The 20,589-nt window shown below is 39.4% G+C and overlaps 2 pseudogenes; one reads left to right on the forward strand and one right to left on the reverse strand.

The window, feature by feature from the left end:
• LOC130595272 (von Willebrand factor D and EGF domain-containing protein-like) overlaps positions 1 to 20,319 on the forward strand; it is a 184,152-nt pseudogene extending 163,833 nt beyond the window's left edge.
• Positions 15,401 to 15,831, reverse strand: LOC130595250 (ragulator complex protein LAMTOR2-like; annotated as a pseudogene).
• Positions 20,320 to 20,589: the final 270 nt, after the last annotated feature.

The following is a 20,589-nucleotide window of genomic DNA, read 5'->3' on the forward strand; positions in this document are numbered from 1 at the left end:
TGCGGCTATCTGCTTCTAGTGAGTTTATCTCTGAGCAAAAAGGCAAGCCACAGCTCCCTCTGGAGCTCATCGGCAAGCAAAGGTCACAGGAGAACAGGCTGAACATCCTTCTCCTCCCTTCTCCAGAATACCAAGCAGACTTCCAGCCTGACCTCAGGGCCTCTTCCGCCAGCATACCATCTTGTCACTCATTTCATAGCCAGCTAGCAGTTTACATATGTTTTAAAACAGAGACCATCTTCCTGCATGCACCTACTTTATTGCATCAGGCTGAATCCTGCCGACTCTGTGTCACATAAATCACCACACTGACACTGGGACTTTGCAAACTGGATCTCAAAGTTAGTAGATAACTATTTCTCCATTTCAGTAATTCCTGCAGGCAGGATTTACAGCCAACACATACTGCACAATATAACTCATGCTTATTCTTCCAGCTCCACTTGCTCTTCCCTTCCCCTTTCTTTTTCCTTCCCAGTACCGTGAGGACTTTATTTGCATGAGAGCTAGGAGCAAACTAATTGGAAATGTGAACACTGGGTTTCAAAGGCAGCTTTTTGCTAAGCAATGTCATATTGTGAAAGTCACTGATTTTCCATATTCCAGCCTTCCCATGTAATGTTTCTGTAGATCACTGCCTTACCAGCTGCATAAGCAGGAAGTTTTACTCCTCAACAAATCACGCTTCTACCAAGTTGTCATCTTGACAACAGGTGACTGATATATTCTCTGGAATATCTTTACTGAGTAGACAGATTAACTTAGGCTATCTAAAATAAATCAGGTTGCAAATCAGAGGTCCAGCATACCCTCCCACACAACTGAGCAGGGAACAATCCATCTAAATGGATGGAGAAATCATTTGTGGTAGACCTGCTTTGCATATGTCAAGGATGTGTTTAAAGGCAACAGCTATTTGTCCAAGAATTCTGGATGGCAGATATCCTTAGACAGTGGGTGTTCAGCAGAATAAACAGCTGCTCACTTCAGAGAGACTTGTAATTTACTGCAAAAAGCATTAGTTTTGCAACAGAAGTAGAAAGGTTGTCAGGCTGAGTAGCTGGTGAACAGTCTGGAGACACATGGAAAGCAAACAATGGTCCATCCCATGTAACACAACAGGTTCATGTTAGATGTCCTCTTCCTTCCTTGGGCAGGAAATACAACAGAAGATGAAGGGGAAATAAATCAGGGCTACTGCTGTCTTTCCCATACAGCTGAACACATGATCCATGCATTTTGCCTGGGGGGAACTGCGAGAGCTGACATCCCATAGAAAGGGAGAGAGACAAACATTAAAACAGTGACCCAAGTTACAACCTGGTTTGTGATCTGCTTTCAGAGCAGTGCTCATTTACTTACTAAAAGGAAGGATTTGTGACAAAACCACTAGTTGGCCTTTCTTAAAAGCTATGTTTTCTTCATATATATGCAGTTCATGCATTTATTTTAATAAAGTTTTGAGCACATGCAGTTGTCTAAATTTATTTTGCAGGAAGAGAACAAGAATACATCTGGGTAAGAACTGAATATATGTCCTAAATAAGCCCAAAAGCCTTATTAAATTTTTATTCATTCCCTAAGCAAAACACTCACAGACTACAGTATGAATTTTACTGTATTTGAAAATCTATGTTTTGAACCACTATTTCTTTACATGTATCTTAAAGGCACTGAAGAACTGTTAGCTCTGTTAAGATCTGATGCTATATGTAAACAACAAAGTCAAAGCGCAGGGATTTTAATTAATGTATTTCTCTTTGTGGTGGGCTTCTGTGTGAAGGTGAGTGCTTTTTCAACTAATTGATTTAAGAAACAGTATTTTGGGGGGGTGTCTATTTTTAATTAAAATGTTTAATCCATCTCTTAAAGGGTGCACCTCTTAAAAGGGGCATAGCACCTCCTACTCAAAAGCCCAGAGACAGACTGTTCTTGTGATTAACATTGCTTACCCACAAAAAGAGAGACAATCCTCTCCAGCATCATTCCCAAGTAAGCCTTAGCTTACCTTCTAACACAGATAATAACAGGATCATTAACAGATTAGTGCAGTGCCAGTGCAGACAACAGTGACAACAGTCCTGAACACCCTGACTGGACTCCCACTCTGGCTGGGTTATTAGCCAGACCACAGTGGCCTGTGGCTGGTCTCCTTTGTTTGAGACTATGTATGCCTCCCATATCACTGCAGTTCTCTTTGGTTACTCTTCCTGAATCTCCCTTTTCTTTAGTATAGATGAAAATAAACTAAATTGCATCAAGCACAGGCAACGTCATAGCCTACACAGCACAATGAAAATGTACCTAAATGGCAGGTAACACTAGAAGCACAGATACTGCAAAACCAATCAACAGAGAAAAACATGAGAATGCTCTTTCACTTCTTATTCAGGCATGACAAGAAATCAGCTCAACAGAACAATTTATACACGTGCTGCAATGGTTCACTGACCTAATAAAATACAAAGCATTCTTCAATGAAGAGAAACCCAGGACCCTAACAAGACAAGAATATAAGCTGTGCTGGGAGTATACTTTGCAATTCCCCACATTAATTATATGCTAGGAGTTGCAAAGATGAGAATAAAGTACAGCTGTAGTCCCTTTCAAATTAACAGTTGCAATCAGTAAAGAAGAAAAAGGTTTTGCTAATAATATCTTGATATTATTGTCAGATAAAATCTGACAATTCCTGGAAGAATATATATATGTGTGTATATATTTATATATATATATATATACACACACACATGCTTATTTTGTTTATAGTGGCTTTCATTCTGAAAGATGCTGAAATATTCTGCAGCTACCCAAACTTCATACTCTTGTTTCTCTTAAAAAGAGTTTCACCTGACAAGACATAATGGGCAAAATGAACATCAGGAGACCTATAGGGAGAAACATTTCAGCCCAAGGAGAGTGGAGAATTTCCTGTCTGCACTGGAGTGACAATCCCTCACTGGCTTCCACAGCTTTCTGAGGCTGAAGAGCCTTGCGTACCACGCACTACCAGGCAATCTTTTTGAGGTACAGTTGGAGAGATCAAGGTCCTCTTTAACTGGTAGAAAATGTTATCATCTGATGAGAATGACATGACAGCAAACAGGAATGCAGTACATTACACATCGACACTCAAGAGTTTAGTCTAACGTCTCAGTATTTTTGCCATACAGTATTAGTTTTCCCATTTTTCCTGAACTAATACCTGAATTAGATTTATTTCTTGCTTTAATAGCTCTAAAACGCCCCATAGGTATATGACAGTCCACATCAGAATAAAGACTAGACACAATTAGACAAAGCACTGACATTGCACTGTTGTCTATATGGTGTACAATTTTTCAGACCATTTTTTCTTCTGGAATGTGTGCTAGGTCATGCAAACTAACCCATATTGCTAGAGCCATGTGGTAAAGGGAATATATTATAAATCCAAACTGTCACCACACCCATCACAATTACATTTACAGCTCCCTCTGTGTCTTGTAGTAATTGGTTCTCCTGCAATGCACCCCTCAGCGGTTTCTACCAGATTATTTTTACTACTTAGAAAGGTAATTTATTAAAGAAGTGCTTTGCATCTCTGACAGAGACACATGAAGTGAGAAATAGGGATGAGAAAGCCTCAAAATGATTGGTAGCTTGTTATGGATAAGGATCCAAATTTTAGAAGAACCTTGCACAAAAATTGCAAACAGTTTTATTACATGTATTACAAGTGTTTTCTCAAAATTTAATCTGTGGCTATAATTACATGGATCACACGTTCGATGTTACTCTTACAGAGCTTAGCAAGAAAGTTATTTCTTTATTTACAAATCCAAACCAACGTAGATGAGGAATTATAGAGAAAATCAAGCTCTGGAAAAATATACATGCATAAAATGCAACAAGGGCAGAACTATTTCCTTCCTGCCCTTGGAAGCAGAAAAAAGGGGACTAGAAATTGCTGGTGTCCCAAATCCATAACATGTTTTTCAGAGCTGTGTGCATCTGAGACCTTCACAGCAGCAGATATATTGGTACATCCATCTCGCTAATGATCTGTTGAGCATCAGTTATACCCTCTAAAGGAGAGAATGACATTTTTTATGTTGACTAGTTTCTTCTAGCATCAGGGCAGTAGAATCCAAACAATGGTGACCTTTGTTAGAAACACCCCTTTTGGCCAGAACACACCCACTTTGTGATTAATTTATTTTCTAAGAATTAAAGATCATTCAGCAAGATGAAATCTTTATTTGGAGCCTAGAAGCATTCAACCAATTGTTTCTTTACTGCAGTCAGGATAATGTTTCATTCAAGCTGTGCTGCTGGGATGCATAATGCATCCAGAGAGATGGGGAACCTTCTTTCCAGTCAATCAATTGAATCATGCTATTTTGTGAAGCTGCTTATCTGACCTTCCAGTTCTTGTCCTGTGAAAAAGATTAGCAACATCCCGACATTTTAAGGCTGTGGTCTCATGATTGTGTCATTCCTGGCACAGAGCTACCCAGTTTTTGTGTTTCATCAGTAGGTGATATATATGACTTATAAACATTCAAAAACAACTAGAAGGGTCAGTTTTAACACAAAACCCACTGCTTTCACATCTATTGGTTTCATTTTTGTTCTCAGCTTGAGTTCTGTCATCTGTAATTTCCGGACAAGATCAGTCGGCGTTATTTTTAAATCTGTCCCATGCTCTGTGTCCTTACGGTGTCATATCTCCCCAGCTACAGCTTTTTGTTTTTGAGAATGTCATAGCAAATCAAGATAACCACTAAGCAGAAAGGAGAAAACAAACACTAAAACAACATGAACACATAAAAAAAGCCCAAACTGCAACTGACCAAGTTCCCGTTCCTCTAAAGACCAATAGCGAGAGCAAGTTGAAATAGGCACTAGACCCACAAAGAAGTCAGTCCAAAACCAACAGCAGCCAAAAATAAAAGCAATGCCTGTGAATCACTTGTAACTGACAGCATAGGGATGTTGAGTTAAAGGATACATTGAAGCATAGGTGTTCTGGCCACATTCCTGTATTCTTTGTCAGTAAGCTATTGCCTTTTGCACTACCTTAGCTGGCCCACACAGATGTTACTGCTTGAGGCTATTTTCCCTCTTCCATCCAAAGGCAGAAGGCATCCAGAAGTAAGTCAATTTTCTCAAGCTTCTACAGAACAGATAAAAAAAAAAAAAAGTCTTGAAAACTACATCTTCATCTTCTAATCAGTAGTCAGCGTGATGCTCTGTCTCCTCATCAGCAGCATGGCTCAGGGTACGTGATGACAGGTAATTTTTGATTCAGAAAAAGGCAGACCTGTGTAGTCTGGTGAGGAAAGGACATGAATGTTCAGCTGCATATTCCTGAAGCACTGCAAAGGATCCTTTTCTGCCAGGATTATAGGACCCAGATTTAATATTCTCTCTGTTTTGAATTTATGAGGGTGGATGTAGACTGCCTCATTTCACGAAAATTGCAAGTTTTTCACTACTTATTATTATCTACTTCAAGTGAGAAAAGGTGTTATGGGGTATTTGCATCAAAATGACTTATGTTCAACTTGAAAAGTTTTTGTTTGCTAGTTCACAGAAGCAGTGGGAGTCTGAAAGAACTGTCTGGCTTCTTTTATCACTGTAAACTGATCAGCAGGTACTGCTGGCTAATACTGCCGCTGTTTGTTAGAACAAGAGATTACTCTCAGTTCCTCAGTTTGTGCAGTACAGAAAAGCATGCCCAGTGCCTAACTTTGTTCCCTTTTAGCTTTGTATAGCAGGGATATTTTGCCTAATACTGTGCATTTTTTAGGGGAACTGTTACTGTAAATCGATGGTAAAGGCAGGCAAAGGAAGATACCGGAACTGTAGGTGTCCATCTCCGGACATGGTCCTCCTACACCGGGAGGGCCTACTTGGCTTTACATACCACATTTAAGGTGTTGATTGATTCGTGGGTTTTGTTTGTTTGTTTGTTTGTTTTTTCTTAGAATTTTGGTAATCTCTGGAAATATTTATTTTGCAGGAAAAGTCTTCCTTCCAAAGCAAGAATTCTGAGTACCTTACAGATGTTAACGCTGAAAAGTTGAACTATAGAGCTCCGTGGAAGTTGATAAAAAGAGTTGCAAGAAGCACTTCACTGGGCTAAGTCAGCCTAGAGAAGACAAGCTATGAAAAGGGTCACAGGAAACTCTAAGCGATTGTAAGGTCAAACTGCATTAATGCCATCAAAGAGAAATAGCTGCTTCATAAAATAGAAAACTTAGCAACTTGTGAATGCCTTTCAGTGCACAGAAGAATTGTGTACATTTTGCATGATGTTCCGTGCAACACCTGTGTTTTATCTTAATACCTGCAGCTACTTGCTACCTTATCAAAATCACTCCTCATCTGAAATACAACGCATAATCATGCTTTTTCTTTAACCTGCTTTATCACCTTCAACATAGGCTCACCTTATCTAACTTACGAATTTTGGAAAGCGTAAGATCATGGAAGTCCTTTCTAGTCTTAAGAGGTGGCCTTAAAGAATTGTGGCACGCTACAGAATTGAGTAACTCTATTGTATATGAAATTCTATTCATCAGTTCTTACTGACAAGCATAGAAATGTCACCACTGACATCAAGGGGAATGGGATTAAGGCTTTAGTGATATTGACTGCTAGAAAGCTTGCATCCAAGATGTATTGATAGTACCGGACTCTCTCCATGCCCAGTGGTACACCCTACCAAATTACAACAAAGAGATGACACAAATGTGTCTATATCCCTATCATTAGGTCTAGTCCCCAAGACAGGTGGAAAACCCAGCAGACCACTGTTGTCTTTGGGTCAAAATGCCAGGCCTATTTTAAGAGGAGGGGGAAAAAACAAATGTGAGTCTTTTCAAAGTCATGCCAGTGCCTGGGAGGATTACAATAATTTGATTTGCTCTCCTTGTGTCGGATAATTTATTTAGTTTTCCTGTGAGACCCAGTAACATTTTTGTTTGCTATTTTGAAATTGGAGCTCCTCCACAGAGGCCAAGGAGTGGGACTAGAAAGGATCCAAACTAGTTATCATTAACAAACGCTGAAGTGTGTCTGATGGGTATTGAGATGGAATTGTATTTAAGAAAGTTAAAGAGAGGGAGAAGAAGATGGATATATCAGAGAGAAAAAGAGGAGAGATAACACTGCATTCAGTTACATAAAGGTGCTCTTGAATTCCCTAGCAGGAAGAGAAAGTAACTGCCCTGGAGGGCAGGCAGGCAGAAGTGCTCCCTCCAGTTCAGAACAGGTTTGATACTTCCCTTTGTTCATTCTGAATTGAACTCCTTTGGGTTTATCACCAAAGTAAGAGATGCCATGACCAATAAACAATGTAAAGGAAGTTCATGCTATATTTTCAGTTACTTTTTTGTAGGCAGCTGAACAAAGAGAGAAATAGATCCCAAATTGAAAGTCAGTTCGAACTGATATGTTTTACTCAAACCAAGACTGGACTGCACCTACTGCTCAAAGTTTTGCTGAACTACTATATAAATTGAGCTGGTACAAGTTCAGTTATACACAAACTGAAAATGAAAAGTTAATGAAAAAGCAGACTAGTTTGACTCCCTGTAATTGAAGGAAGAGTCGGTTGTTCTACAGTTTAAAATATCCACCAGTACAAAACAAAGAGGAACATCTTAAAATGTAATTGTTTGTACAAGGTTTAAAATTCACAGAAAATATAACGGTTAAAAAAAAAATTAAAAAAAGGAGAAACCTCCATTTGAACAAGTGCTACTGTGCTTCTAGTTACTTTTTCTTGGCTTTATGTTTTAAGGAGCAGGGGAAGGCATTGTCTAAATTTCATATGATCTCAAAATCAAATCTCTAGATTTTCAACTGATTTGGGGACAGAAGGTTAGCACTGGGGTCATTTGAAATCTATAAACAAATTCTGTGTTTTGGGGTCGTCTTTTCTTAATTCTGAATATCTGAGATTTAAAACAGGGAATCAAATACAACACAAGATTGTAGGTCAGGAGTCCATTACTGGAGACATGAGATCAAAAGGGAGAGAAAAAGGAAGAGGGAAAATAAAGATTAAATTATTTCAGTTATACTGTGATACTTTGAACTCACCTAGGTTTTAACTAGTGGTTGCAGCACTTTTTGATAATTCAGCAAGAACTGTAGATCCCTTTTAGCCTTAGTAAGCAGAGGCCAAGATCACAGCATGGACCAGGAGAGGTGGAGAATGAAGGTAAAAGGAGGATGACAGTTTCAGGGCTGCTGAAACTTTCCAAGCAGCCTTTATAAGTGGGGATAAGTCTGACCTGCCTGAGGGCAGGTCACTATGCTGAGGGATCCAGGAGGCTTGGCACAGAACAAAACGCAAGTGTAGCAGCCAACCAAGAGAAGCAACAGTGCTAAAAGCTGCCTGTTCAGCATCTACATTGAAGGAGTAACCGAAGACACAAAGCTCCACAAAAGCAGTATTTCAGTACATCAGAGGAATAATTAGAGAATCTATATCAACCTATGTAAAAATGCCTGATCATACTTAAGAGAGAAACAGGCTATTCTCCCACCAAACACAGCTGCTGTATTTTTGCATGCTATTTTTTGATCATTCCTGTTTTGAGACTCTCTACACGATTCCACCTTCTACAGTAAAGGTCGGGGGGGGGGGGGGGGGGTGGAGGCTGCGGTAGTTTCAGTCTTGTAGGTAGTGATGACTTGAAAACCAGAGTTACTGTAGCATTAGATCTGCTGTTAACTGCTGATGTTAACTGCTAAAAGACATCACAACCTTCAGGCTCGTGAATGCACTGTAATGCTACATTTTAGTTGTCAGCCCTCTCGGTGCCTGCAGAGACAAGGAGCCTGCTGCCTGCTGAGGAAGAGCTGGTTTTTCTGCAGCCACGCAGCTCCGCAAGCAAGTAGGACTCATGCCAATTACCGGTATTGGTAATGAGTCACTAGAAAATCCCATTGTGCCTATAAAGCTTTAAACATGGAGGAACCCATTCTTGTCTTCCACCCACATTATCAGATGTTTGCTTTGTTATCAAATGCTTTTTTCCATGTAAAAGGCAAATAATTTCCATTCCCATCATACTAGCACTGCCATGTTTCTAAACTACACTGTTTCTGATGGGTCCTCCTACACTTAGGCAGGGGGAAACAGGAGATGAGGAATTTGTGTATCTGTCTGTGGCATCTACCTCTATCCAATCAGGCTGGGACTGCAGATGTTTGACTTGCCATAACAGTGGGAATTTACTGTCGGTTGTTGTAAAGCAACTACATTGATAAATACAGGCCTTATTCTGAGACACAAAAATTAGCAATTAGATTTCTAGTGAAATTTAACAAAAAAAATAAATACAGAGGTAAGTACTCTAACAAATAATGGTGCAAAAAGCTGATGGAGGAATAGATCTGTTCAGTCTTAATGATTGGTTGAATTTAAAAACATTCCCAGAATTCTGTGAAACCAATCTATCCTCTTAAAGTCTTTTCCTATCCAAATGAACATCTGAGAACACATTTCCAGTCAGGAAGCAAATGCTCTAACAAGTATTTGATCTGTCCACAGCTACCACGGAAAATTTTTTACTTGCTTTTCTTAGAATCATTGTAATTAATGATAATCTGTTTTTTCTGGTGAGGTACCTCTTACTGGAGCTTCCCCGGAAGAGCTTCCACACAAGGTGCAGCATTTTCCAGAAGGATTTATGGGAACTATCAAGCCTCTCTGCCTCAGATTCTTAAATCCAAATTACTTTTCCATGTTTTAGTTACAAGCAATTCAACCTTCTGAAGGGAAGCAAGTAAGTTTCTAGTGAAGTCTTCCCCCATTTCCCAGTTACCATGTTCTCCCTTTGGTATGTATCTGCAGGTGTCTGTGATCCCATGTGCATGAACGGGGGGAAATGTGTACGCCCAAATGTCTGCGACTGCCCATCTGGTTGGGCACTGTAATAAATGTAAGCACCTCTACTGCCCACAAAACAGATTATTATTACTTAGGCCAGTCAACAAAAATTGTAATCTTCTTTTAATATTAAAAAACAATGTAGTAAACAGAATCTGTTTTGCTACTTCAGCAGTTTGAAGAAAAAATTTTTAAGTACAGGTAATATAAAATGCTATAATCATTTTATGTTTGCAAAGCTAAAAAAAAGCTGTGTAGGGGAAGCCTGGTTCTGCTTCATGCAGCTGTCTGTTATACATCTTGTTACAGAAATTCATTTTTACAGTATTAAACTTGAAGCGTTGATTTTATGTTTGCTTCACATATTTTGTTATATTTTACTGAGAACTGCCATGTATTTCAAAATACAGAACTATTTAAAGCCTGCTATAAAGCTTTCCAAACTGATATACTCTCAAGGTCACCAGATACATTTTGGTGCATAATTTGGAGAATTATGTGTTCTTACTCTGTAACTCTACCAGATCTGACTACAGTTACATAAAAATGTCATTAAAAAACCTTTCTCACCCTAAAATATTTCCAAGGAATATTTTTCCTTACATGGTTATTTATTACCATGATGTTGACAGATAAACTGAATAAATTTATAATCAGGGTGACATACTGTATGTAAACCGGATTAAAATATTGGCTTTTTACCCTTTGGGTCTTGATCGTAAATATTATTTCAGAACCACTGTTTTGAAATTTAAATATTAATAATTTCTTCAAAAATGCTGAAGGAAAGAGGCGTCTCTCACACATATACACCAAAACATGCATTAGCTCCTTCAGCATAGCTGAAGAAATAATATATGCATTAAACATATCAAACTTTAGTATGAGAATCTATTTATTTATGACATGGAACACACAGTTTGCATATAACATATGAATATATTATATGGGAAGTATTCTTAGTTGATGGTGAGCTGAGCATTAGAAATAGCAAAACTCCCAGTAGGTAGTTATCAAAGATAAACTTCAAGTATCAAAGAATCCTGAACCGTGATTATCGAATGGAGCGAAAGCATACACTTCTAAAGAAGTTAGCCATACGGAATAAAACCTAGCAGGTCACCTTTCAGACAGAATCTTGAACATCCGGATATCTCATGTACATCTTCTCTCTTGTTTCATGTCAATCTGTTCAGCTGTTTGCCTTCAGAAGTGTTTGAACGTTGGAGAATGTATAGGTCCAAAGATCTGTGAGTGCTCTGGAGGATGGGTAGGAATGCTGTGCCAAACCCGTAACTGCTGCTTCAATTACTACAGTTTTGTAATCACACATGTTGTGCTCTAGATCTTTATACAGTAAATTTTCTACTATGTGTATATTGTGTTAGGTTTGTGGTTGGACTCAATGATCATAGAATTATAGAATGGTCTAGGTTCGAAGGGACCTTAAAGCTCATTCAGTTCCAGCCCCCATGGGCAGGGACACCTTCCACTAGACCATGTTGCTCAAAGTCCCATCCAACCTGGCCTTGAACACTGCCAGAGATGGGGCATCCGCACCTTCTCTGGGTAACATCCTTACAAAGAAGTTATATGAATTTTGGTTTTCACTTATACAGGCATGAAAATAAGTTAGATCTTCAAGGTCTTTTCCAACCTAAATGATTCTATGATTTTATTATGTGAAAGTCCACTGTAACATGATTAGCACCTAAATTCTGCCTACTATGTCAGAACTGTCTTATGCTGCCAATAAAACTATTACTTTCAAAGATATTTCTGTATTCAACATCAGTATGAGACAGAGACCTGACTCATCTTTTCCTTATGTGGATGCTGAGCTCAAACTGTCAGACAAAATTTGTTGTCTTTAAATAAAATAATTTTAAATATAAGGTAAAAAAGAGGGGTTGAGGACAGGAGGAAATGGAGTAGCCCTTTCTGTGTCATTAAACACAGAAAGAAATTCTATTTATCTTATAACATAGGAGCCTGATGTTGTAATCACTACCTGCTTAGACTGACCACCAAGATGTCTGGAAGTACCTGCATGCAGAGGGGATGGAAGACCTGGAAGAGGAAGAGACCCATTGCTGCCTGTTACATACAGGGTCGCTTCAGTTTGTGTATGTTATTAGCTTTACAGCAAAAGGGCATGAGGAAAATATCAAGGCATTATCTCCCTTCAAGGGCAATATTTCTTTCCTCTCACACTCGCAGAGCATAATTACTTATGGAGATCTTTTGTCAGTTAAATCCCAGTGGCTGTGTAATTGTTTCTTTGAGCCAGCTGTCTTCTAGTTCAAACATGGCAGTGTTTAAAGTTATTTATTAGTTGATGACATATTCCTGACTCAGTTTATTAAATAAATAAACAAATCGTGCCTGTTCCTGTAAAAGGCAAGGGTTACTATCATTAACAATTTCTGCTATCCTATGCAGGCACACAAGACTAGGCAATTTTATATATATCTAACATTTGAAACGTTGCTTCAAATCTGTTCACTTACTCTATTTTTGCTATTTCTTCCCATGTTTTCACTGTAATAGGAAGTTAAATCAGCTTTTTTGTACAAAAGCACTGGCTGAAATTCCTAGGTCCCACAGCAAACCCAGATAATCACCAACTGGTTGGAATTACTGGGTTTTTTAGCTGAAAAGAGAGAGGACTATTGTCACAGAGCAGATGGCGAGGTCTTATGATATTGCTCCAGGGTATTCCAGTGAGGCAGGGGGGGGAGCAGGGGAACAAGAAACATCTTCATCGTCACAGATGTTAGGTATAAAGTTTTGCATAGAAGTGTAATCCCTGAAAGCAAGTCTGGTTTTGGGTTTTGATGGGAAGTTATTCACCAAAATCCAGAACTTAGTGGAAAAAAAAAAAGTGTTTGTCTGTCTAAACACAAAGAGCCTTCTGAGTGCCTCCCTTGCTAAAACAAGTACTTACTTTCGCCTCAGCTCTGGCCCGGAGGAGCAGGCTGCTAGCAGCACAAAGGAGACTATAAACAACCTCTGGTTACATCTTTTCGTTGCTTTCACATTACTTTGTCCTCTTTCCCATCTCCCAGCAGCACAAAAACAGTGGGCCATATCCGTACACTCTGCCAGAAAAAGTATGTTTCTGGCAAGCAGACATTTGTTTCGTGATAAATTTCTGTGCAAAATTGCCTTATCAAATTTAAGCTCCTGAGCTTTTCCTGTGCTCAACACCCTCTTCTTGCTTGGATGTGTATGCCCAAATTCTGTGCATCGCTATTGTATCAACAAGGCTGAATATGGCCTTGATTTGCACCACTTTAACTACAGACTTCAGCTGTTAAACTCAACAACGGTGAAACAATCACATTATAAGAAACATACTATTCATTATCTACAAATATTGATATTCACTATTAATTTATCCTATTACATATTATATTAAAATTTTACATATGTACTATATGTGAATGTGCTTATTTATATTTTCTATTAATTTATATATATTTTGCAATATTAATCTAAACATTTTTTATTTCATAATGCAAAAATTCCATCTCACTTCACAATGAACAATCCAGATGATAACTTTTCTCAGCAATCACCTTCTGGACCTTCTCCACTGTCCAGAGGCAATTAGGGCTGGATTGTTTCTCGGGCGCTCTTTCAAGGGGAGGAGGAGGTTTGCTAACCCAGTTTCATTCTTTGTTTTCAGCCTGTGAATTCATGCAGCTGCCTTTATTGGCATGGCAGCAATGGAAATGCAGATATAGGTTTTATCTACCTCTTCCACCTCATCTTTTCCTCATTAACTTCCTAACACACATCCAGCGGGTGACTAAAGCAAAGGATCTAAGAGATGTCCACTACCATTTTCTGGATATTTCTCAGATGCAAAAAATTGTTTCAGTCCTCTGTACTGAGGCAGCTAGCCAGAGTAGCCAATTAAGCCAATAAAAGAGAAAATGGAAAATACTGAAAATTTATCCTGAATATCTACTTTTGATTTATCTTTAATAGGAAGCCACAGATCACCTTCATCAGTGCAGTTTCTAACTCACAAAGGCCTAACCCTACATGGACAGTTCAAGCTGTTTGGAGGGAGAAGCAGATATAGCTGCCACAATTAAAATCTTTTCTAGATCTTCTCTCTTTGGTCTTCTATAAGACCAGAAAAAGCAGAGCAAGACATTCTCTACTTTTAGGTCCCAAACAATTAATTTAAATACTTAAAAGTGCAAATACCAACGCGTCAGATTTTTCTGCCAACTTTCACCAGGAACAAGGGCATCAATCTCTATTACAAGTGATAGTTCAAAATGCTTCAATCTTTCAGCAGATACCACCACTGACAGTAACTTAAAACAGATTTTCAGTTCTGCTGCAATGAAGATTGGCAATGTCTAAGGTTGAATAATTTGAAAATGTCATAGAATCATAGAATGGTTCAGGTTGGAAGAGACCTTAAGATCATCTAGTTCCAACCCCCCTGCCATGGGCAGGGACACCTCACACTAAACCATGTCACCCAAGGCTCTGTCCAACCTGGTCTTGAACACTGCCAGGGATGGAGCATTCACAGCTTCCCTGGGCAACCCATTCCAGTGCCTCACCACTCTTACAGTAAAGAACTTCTGTCTTATATCCAATCTAAACTTCCCCTGTTTAAGTTTCAACCCATTACCCCTTGTCCTGTCACTACAGTCCATCATGAATAGTCCCTCCACAGCATCCCTTTAGGCCCCCTTCAGATACTGGAAGGCTGCTATGAGGTCTCCACGCAGTCTTCTCTTCTCCAGGCTGAACAGCCTGTCTTCATAGGGAGGTGCTCCAGTCCCCTGATCATCCTCATGGCCCTCCTCTGGACTTGTTCCAACACTTCCATGTCCTTTGTATGTTCAGGACCCCAGAACTGCACACAATACTCCAGGTGAAGTATCACAAGAGGAGAGTAGAGGGGCAGGATCACCTCCTTCGACCCGATGGTCACGCTCCTTTTTATGCAGCCTGGGATACGGTTGGCTTTCTGGGCTGCGAGCACACACTGAAGCCAGCTCATGTTCATTTTCTCATTGACCAACGCCCCCAAGTCCTTCTCTGCAGGGCTGCTCTGAATCTCTTCTCTGCCCAACCTGTAGCTGTGCCTGGGATTGCTCTGACCCAGGTGTAGGACCTTGCACTTGTCATGGTTAAACTTCATGAGGTTGGCATCAGCCCACCTCACAAGCGTGTCAAGGTCCCTCTGGATGTCATTCCTTCTCTCCAGCATACCAACCAAACCACACAGCTTGGTTTCATTGGCAAACTTGCTGAGGGCGCACTCAATCCCGCTGTCCATGTCACTGACAAAGATGTTGAACAAGACCAGTCCCAACACCGATCCCTGAGGGACACCACTCGTTACTGGTCTCCAGCCGGACACTAAACCATTGAAAAAATAAAAAAAAAAAATAGCATCAAAGACACTTTTATTCCTCCCATTGATATTTTGCTCCCCTCACCTTATTTGTAACGATACCCCAAGGTCTGGGATCAATGACGGTTTTGAAGGCACCAGCCTTCAAGTGGTGGCACCTCCGAGCTCTGCTCCTGCAGTCGGGATGTGGCCACTTGCTTGAGTGTCTCCTCCAGGTACTGAACCAGCGCCTGCATCTTGACCTTCAGCATCCCAAATCCAACTGCCTCCTTCGTATACATGTAGAGCAGCAGGTTTGCCACCCACATGATGGCCACTCGCCCCTCCATGCAGTCCATGAGGATGAACTCGAATTGAATGCATGGTGCCCATTCTTGTCCTAGGCCATCCAGACGTTGCTGACGATGGCCATGGTGACCCTGGCATCAGTATCCCCATAGCCCGAGCAGGCAAGCAGGGACCCCTCGTTGTTCAGGAGGAGCATACTCTGGACACCACTGGTGTTGGTCTGGCTCATCACCTGCATCAGGGCCCTGGGGCAGAGCATGGCCACAACTCCAGGAAAAAAGGGCATCAATCTCTCAGACTGATCAATCATCAATGTCTCAGAGAGTAAGACCAGACTGTGTTGTCAGAAGAAGTCACCACATGTTAAGGATCTTCTATCTAATTTGGAAGAGGTCTGCTATGTTTTGGAGATGCAATCATTCCATATTAGCTATCCAGTCTAAACCTCCATGCCTGTGGCTTCCCCTTGTATCCTACAGTTCTAACTCACATCGCTCTTTTTCTTGAGCTAGGAAAGAAACATTAGACCAAAGGAGTGAAGACCTGACAGTATAGTCTGATTATCCTGACAGATATAGCCAAAACATAACTCAGTAAAGTCAGAAGGCTTCTAGCCAGGCACATAAGTCTGTTGTTTAAGGCCCTGAATGCAGGATCAAGGTATAATTCTAATAATTAATTATTAAGTATAAAAAGGTTATATTTGTGAAGGATCTTCATCATTAAAATTCATGCTGCTATCTTCTGTTCTAACATTTTTGAACCCATACTGGCTCCTCACTGCCCTTCAGAATATCTTCTCTTTATTTGCATGTTATAAGTGTCAAGCTTAAAGCCTTATAATTTCCTCAACATTCTTCCTAGTTCTCTTTCTCTGCCTCGAACAACATCTCAGAGATGCTTTCTTCTAGGTTTCCTATGTAACCCTTTCAAAACTTAAAAAGAGAAAAATATTAACAAAGAATGTAGTTTGCATGCAAATTACAGCTCTGTTCTTTTAATACCCAGGGATAAATCTCTTTTTGTAATGGGCATTTATTGATTATAATTTTAACATAAGCTTAGCTTATTAAATTACTTTCTTTGTTGAATCTGTACAGGATGAAGCATACATAACTTCTATCATTTTTAGTGTTTAGAAGCTTAGCATCCCTTGTAAATACATTTATGAAATATTCATTTGAACTTCAGTATGCTATTATCCTCTGTGATTTCAATTCCAATTTTCTTCCAAAATGTTTTAAACTTTTCTCCTAACTGAGCTCTTGTTTTTCTGAGCGTCAAAGCAAGAAGCAATGGATGGAGATGGAGAGATAGGCAGGTAGCAACGGATAAAAAAGGAGGAAATATTTCCCCCTTTTTTCCTTAGTTCGCATCACCTGATAATCAGACAGAAAAAGCCATATCCAATGCCTGTTCTTCTGCCCATGCATACCAGATTTTCCCCAGCTGCTATAGGGGTCTCCAGAAGAATCCATCTCTCTTTGCCTTTCCTGTCCTTATTTTATCCGCTACCAAGATGAAAGGAGAATTAACTTCCATTTTTCCCCAGCCCAAGTTCATATCAAATGAATAATATTAATGTCATACACAGCGCTCTGAAATAGCAGTATCGTCTTCTAGCTCACTAAAAAATGGAACAAAACTGATGTGGGCACAAGGAGCCCCTTCTGCTGGCAATGCACAATTTCTGTTCCAGTGAATGAAACTCTCAGATTTTTCTAGTTATAAACCTGAGTTTAACCTGAGATTTTTCCAGTTATAAACCTGAGTTTATAAGTTCATGGAGGAGCTGAAGTAGCAAGTCGACAAATGTTGGGCATGCTGTTCTAGCTTGAGCATAATTTCATTCATCCTCTGCCCCATCCAAACCCAGGATTCAAACCTGGGACTCCCAATCACAGAAGAAGGAGAAACTCAGAAGTTTGCAGCTGCCCATTTTGGGTCTTAAGGAGTGCTTTGCAACAGACACATAATAAGACCAAATTTGCTTTTAAACTGTTGTGTCAACAAAACTGCACTTTCAACTTTTCAAAGTAGCAGAAACATATCAACTAGCTCATCTACTAGGAGGCAAGTTGCTGGTTCCAGGTGACTGAGTCCAACAGCAGATAACAACCTGACACAGCTGGCTTTTTAAAAAGGAGCACCCAGAGGTGCATGTCTAGGTCCATCCGTGTTCTTGTGCTGGACATGATACAGGTCAGTAGTTCTGACACAATATGAACCCTCACTACCTGCCTTTACACAAAAGAGCAGCTGTTTGCCAAGCTGTTTACAGCCTCTCTTTTTCAGATGTGTAGAGTGGCAGTAAGTCTGGTTCTTCACTCCTCTGTCCTGCAGCTGTTAGGTCCGAAGTTCAGTCTACATATTTAGATTTTAATATCCTCTATTCTGCCAAAATCTCAACCTCCTCACTGAGTGTTAGCAGCCATGATAACACATGGTAGAACAAAACCAATACACATTCCAGGTATTGTTAAACAGCTTGTCCTGGCCTTTTAAGGTCCCTATAGCAATTACTATAACTGAGAATCACATTTGGATGGCAAAGGACCCCATGATGTATTTTCTAAAGAAATTTCACTAGCCTGGTCTATCCCTGAGACTTTATATCATAACACAAAGAATTTGCATGAGCTTAAATCTGCGTCAAAAACAGAATCTAAGTCTAACAAAATTCTGGAATTTGCTCCTTCAGCCCCTGAACTTGTTGAAGCTGATTTTCTGGAAAAAAAAAAAACAAACCAAAAAAACACCCCCACACCCCCCCCAAAAGAAAACAAAAAACAAAACCCAAAACAACTCACAGAGTTTAAACTCTGTGGAATTTCTGGATGGAACACTTTGCTCCATGATAAAGGAGATGATATTTGATCATAAGATATACATCTATGTTTTCAGATCTGTCTTAAATGGGACATGGTTTGCTGCCTCCTTTATGCCTCTGACACACAAGAAAATATAAAAGCCACTTGTTGATTCACATCTGACCAGTTTTGAAGGCATTTAGTTTGACTGCCTGTAATTAGGATGCAAAGTCTGGCAATATTTATAGGCTTAACTCATGAGATCTAATTAAAATACTTTGACATGTGTGTTCTTCCTGAATCAGTGCCCTATGAATTGGCTGTTCTCTTTCCTCTATGCCAAAACAATGTCATAACAATACAAATAGCTAATGAGGATGAAAAACTGGCTGAAATTTGACTAGTTCAAATTATTATTTTTTTTTCTCTCTTAAAAAAAAACCAGTGATTCTTTAAATAACAGAATATCTTCAAGTGGATGTGCCTCAGTAAGTACACTGGTACCCAGGATGGAAGAGGGTTTCTAATTATTTTTCCTTAGGAAATCATTACTGATTCTGTGGGGCCATGAAATGACACATTCTAATGCCCTAGTTTCTAGAGGTGTAAAGTGTGCAGTTCACCAAATTCTCCCTTTTATTTATTTGTAATATTTGGAAGTATATATTTAACATATCATTTCATATCAATTCAAGAACAGACCTTTTAACAGCCGTTATTTTATTTCAATTGAAACAAAAATAAAATTTGGCATAAATCTGACCCAAACCTCAATGCCCAGAATGTATCTTCGCTTTCAAAATTAGGCCTTGCACTGATCCATTTTAGACTGAGCTAAGGTGACTATTTTAGCACAGTCTTCTCTTTCCCCATCACTGCAGAGAAAAGGAAAAATAAAGGCAATTGTAAACATAACAGACACATAGGCATGAAAAAGCCTATGGCAAACCGTCTTTAATGCTTCCATTTATTTTTTTTTATTTATTGTCCTTTCCTCCATCATATGAAACTACAGAGTCATAATATATTTTGTCAAATATATCTCCTTTCAAAAGTAAATATATTTTCAAAAGCATCTAAATATTCCCTTTCTAATTATGAGACTTAGAATAAGTGTATCTCTAAACAACTTTATCTTTCATTTGTAGCACTTTGTGAGCAAATATGTCTATTTGGAAGCAGATGCATAAGACCAACTGTCTTATGCATTGCAGAAGTGGCTATACTGGTTCAGCATGTGAAAAGAAGGTAAGGTCCAAAACCACTGATTCTTATGGTAAGAACAAAAATAACCAAATGTAACTGAAATAGTTTGCAAGAAAATGGATTAAAGTCCTATTAACCTTGTGAAAGATATAAATAGGGTTATATAATATCTTAAAAGGAAATTCAATGACTGCTCCGTTGCAAGTTAACCCTGTATCCAAGTTCTATGCAAAATTTTCCCTTAAGGAACAATTTAATGCTTCAAATACTTCTCCTCCCCAGTGAACACCACTCCACTTGCTTTTCACATCCCTGCCTTCCTAACTTTGCCTCTTGTTTGCAATGTGAAATCACATGCCTTGCACCCAGGAGGTCTGAAAGCAGCAATTACTCCTGTTCATTCTTTTTCTACACCAGTTTTCACAACCAACCAACCAACTTCTTGCTGAGCTTGACCTCAAACTCTACATTACATGTCTACTACAGACCTATCCAAAAGTGGCAAAACATTTTTGTGTTTGCCAGTTTGCCAATTCTCATGGTCAGAGAAGGATCCACCTCACTTACCTAAGGAACTCTGATAGATGCTCTTTTCCAAGATGATTTCTCCCACCACTTGTTAGCACTTCCTACTCCATTACTAAATAAGTGCTTCTGCATATGCTCAGACAGAGCTGATGGGACTAAATTTTCTGTGCCCTTCCTAGGTGAATGACAGCCAAAAGAGGTGACACTTGTCCTGCTCTGTATCTTCTTTCTGTGATAGCTGTTCCCTCATAAGAAACAATGGTTTATTTCTTCCTGGCACTAACCTGAGCAAACTGAAGTCTAGTTCATGCAAATCTTCTTGGGTTTTGTTGTATTTTTTCCCCATGAATTTGTGAATCATTGAGTTGGGCAAATACTATCCTTACCCTAAAAGTGGATGGAAAGCTTGGAAGGCTGCCTTGCAGAAAGAGACCTGGGGGTGTTGGTCGACAGCCAGCTAAATATGAACCAGC

The sequence above is a fragment of the Pezoporus wallicus genome, unplaced genomic scaffold (genome assembly GCF_028554395.1).
Source record: "Pezoporus wallicus isolate ANWC-B61680 ecotype Strahan unplaced genomic scaffold, APGP_CSIRO_Pwel_v1 contig_865, whole genome shotgun sequence".
In the NCBI taxonomy this organism is placed as follows: domain Eukaryota; kingdom Metazoa; phylum Chordata; class Aves; order Psittaciformes; family Psittacidae; genus Pezoporus; species Pezoporus wallicus.